Raw genomic sequence first — 3370 nt, forward strand, 5'->3', positions numbered from 1 at the left:
TCTCCGTTTCAAAGCCGAAGAGCCAGCGCTGTCCGAAGACGTTTCCGTGGTCATGTGGCCGGCATGACCAAACACCAAGGCGCACGGAACGCTGCTACCTTCCCACCGAAGTGGTACCTATTTATCTACTTGCAATTTCTTGCTTTCAAACTGCTAGGTTGGCAGGAGCTGGAACTAGAGATGGGAACTCACTCCATCATGTGGCACCCGGGTCTCGAACTGCTGAACTACTGACCTTCCACAGGCCTGCAGTTCAGCGTCTTAACCACTTGAGCCACCGCAGCTCTGCCGTGTAGCAATATGGAAAAACTGATTAAATAGTACTTCCTGGGAGGACCTAGGAATTAGGAAAGTGTAACAACCATTTTCTGTTTCTCTTTTGTTAGTGTCTGAGACCAAGACTGAGAAAGCTCAATAAATAAGTTGTTGCCATAAAGTTTAAAGTTTGTTCAAAGACTTGAGAGTGTTTTAATATAACAAGAGAAATAACACACTTTGAAACATGGTGGCAGTAGTGACTGAATCCTAGACAGAAGACCTGCAACAATCAGTCAGTAGAACTGAAAACAAAGGAGGAAAAAATAACTACCCACAGGAAACGAAAGTGGGGAAATGGAGGGTCTGAAACCACCAGAAACATTGAACCTCTAAGCCTTGAACTTAGCCCAGGCATGAAAGACCTAGAAGGAGGAGTTTAGTGTGGAGTGCATATGGGGAATATGGGGAGTGACGGATACTGAATGTGAATATATGTTTTGGGTAGCTGATCAAGTGTTAAATGCAGTACAGGAAAACCCAGCAAGGCACCAGAAACACTCATATGTAGTCATCGTTCTTGGGGATAAAACAATAAAATTCCGATTAGATTGTGGTGCCAGTTGCAATCCTGAGGCACATAGTGAATCTCAGCATTCTCCTGGAAGAAACCAACCAGTTGTTAACTATGTATAATCACACTACAGTGAAGCCAGTGGGAAAATGTGAAGTCCAAATTACTAACTCAAGAACAGGCAACAAATACAGCCTGGACTTTGTGGTTACACGGGATCAGACAGCAATTCCACTATTAGGCGATACAGCAGCACAAGGTAGAATCTAATAAAGGTACAGCACCACCACATATTAAAAGCAGACAGTGGAGTGACAGCAGATCCATGGAAACCATCCAGCTGAGAGGCTTGGAGAAGAAGAGACTGCACCAAAGATATGCCTTGAGACAGAGGGGGAGAAGAAAATAGGAGGACAGTCGACAGAGGTCACACTAGAACTTTACTCGAAATAAGTGTGTTATTAAGAGACCAGTACACCTCAAAAATTATGTATAATGTATTTAAATTTGCTCTGTTAAAAGAAAAAAATGATTCTATGGGATTGATCTTGGATCATAATAAAACTGTAAGACTACATGGGGGAAATGATTATGTTGTCGTTCCTGGGGGGAGCCAGGAATTAGGCAAAGGTAACACCCACTTTCTGTTTCTCCTCCCTTGGGGCCTGACGGAATGAGAAGAGGCCAAGAGTGAGAGAGCTCTGTATATATGTTGTTACCATAAAGTTTAAACTTTGTTCAGAGACTGAGTTTTCATATAAAGATAGAAAAAAACGCACTTTGAAACATCCCAGAAAGTTCTCGTTAAAATAAGCCTAAATGCTTCCTTTCCCTTTCTCTGTAAATTATATTTGTTGTGTATGTATGTATGTATGTATGTAAAGTGCCATCAGGTCACTTGTGAAGGGTGGGGTATAAATCAATCTCTTCTTCTCCTTCTCCTCTTCCTCCTCCTCCTCCTGGTATTGCAACCTAGCATGGCATTCAGAGGTTGACGGCCTCTGAATGTAGCAATTTATTTCTTTATTTAGAAAACTTTTTGACACATCTCTAAACGGCTTCTGAACCAAAAGGTAATAAAGACATAAAATGCTAAAAGTTTATTACTTAAAACCCAGCATTAAAAACTCAGCCAGAGCACAAAAGCAAGAATCATTTAACAGGTTAAAATCAAGGTAACCGTTTCTGAGCTAAAAGGTAACGGTTCCCTTGCTCGAAAGCCAGTCGAATCCGACTCTAGGGTTGCGGTGCTCATCTCCGTTTCAAAGCCGAAGAGCCAGCGCTGTCCAAAGATGTTTCCGTGGTCATGTGGCCGGCATGACTAAACACCAAGGCACACGGAACGCTGTTACCTTCCCACCGAAGTGGTACCTATTTATCTACTTGCAATTTCTTGCTTTCGAACTGCTAGGTTGGCAGGAGCTGGAACTAGAGATGGGAGCTCACTGGGTCTTGCGGCACCCGGGTCTCGAACTGCTGAATTACTGACCTTCCACAGCCTGCAGTTCAGCGTCTTAACCACTTAAGCCATCTTCAGGAATTTCCCAATAAAAACTGTGTTAAAATATTAGCAATTAAAAGGCTGGATAAACAGAAACTTTTGGCCTGGCACCTAAAAGAGAGCAGCACAGGAGCCAGGTAGGGATGCCAGCCTCCAGGTGGGACCTGGGGATCCCTTGGAATTACCACTCATCTCCAGCCTACAGAGATGGGTACCCCTGGAGAAAATGGATGCTTTGGAGGGTGTACTCTGTAGCATTGTACCCCACAGAGGTCCCTGTCCAGGCTCCATCCCCAAATCTTCAGGAATTTCCCAATCTGGATCTGGCAATTCTACCCCCCCATCCCCCACTGGTGGCCAAGGGGGGACCTGGCAACCCTACTGCCAGGTGAACTCAAAGGGGGAAGGACATCCCATAGGTAAGGGATATCCTTGGGCTCTAAACAAACATCAGGAAAATGCCAGTGCATGTGTAAGTGGCACTGTTGAGTTTAAGCAGGTGTACAGTTGCCAACTCCAAGTTGGCAGATACGGGGGCAGAACCGTGAAATTGTGGAGTTTGGGGAGGGGAGGGAGTTGAGCAGTGATGTGATGCTGCAGCGTTCACCCTCCAAAGCAGCCATTTTCTTCAGGGGAACCAATCTCTGTAGTCTGGATATCAGTTGTAATTCCAAGAGAACTCACCCCCCCCACACACTCACACACACCAAAAGGCTGCTACCCCTAAGGTGTAGAGCTCATCAGTACCTAGTTGGGGGACTCCTGGGAGCCCTGCTCTGAGCTTTCTAAAAGAAGAGCAAAATATATAAGTAGCCATGCCACTTTATGGAGCTGCGGTGGCCCAAGTGGTTAAGACGCTGAACTGCAGGCTGTGAAAGGTCAGTAGTTCGGCAGTTCGAGACCCGGGTGCCACATGACGGAGTGAGCTCCCATCTCTAGTTCCAGCTCCTGCCAACCTAGCAGTTCGAAAGCAAGAAATTGCAAGTAGATAAATAGGTACCACTTCGGTGGGAAGGTAACAGCGTTCCGTGCGCCTTCGT

Source organism: Gekko japonicus, unplaced genomic scaffold, assembly GCF_001447785.1.
Source record: "Gekko japonicus isolate JY-2015 unplaced genomic scaffold, Gekko_japonicus_V1.1 scaffold445, whole genome shotgun sequence".
Classification (NCBI taxonomy): Eukaryota; Metazoa; Chordata; class Lepidosauria; order Squamata; family Gekkonidae; genus Gekko; species Gekko japonicus.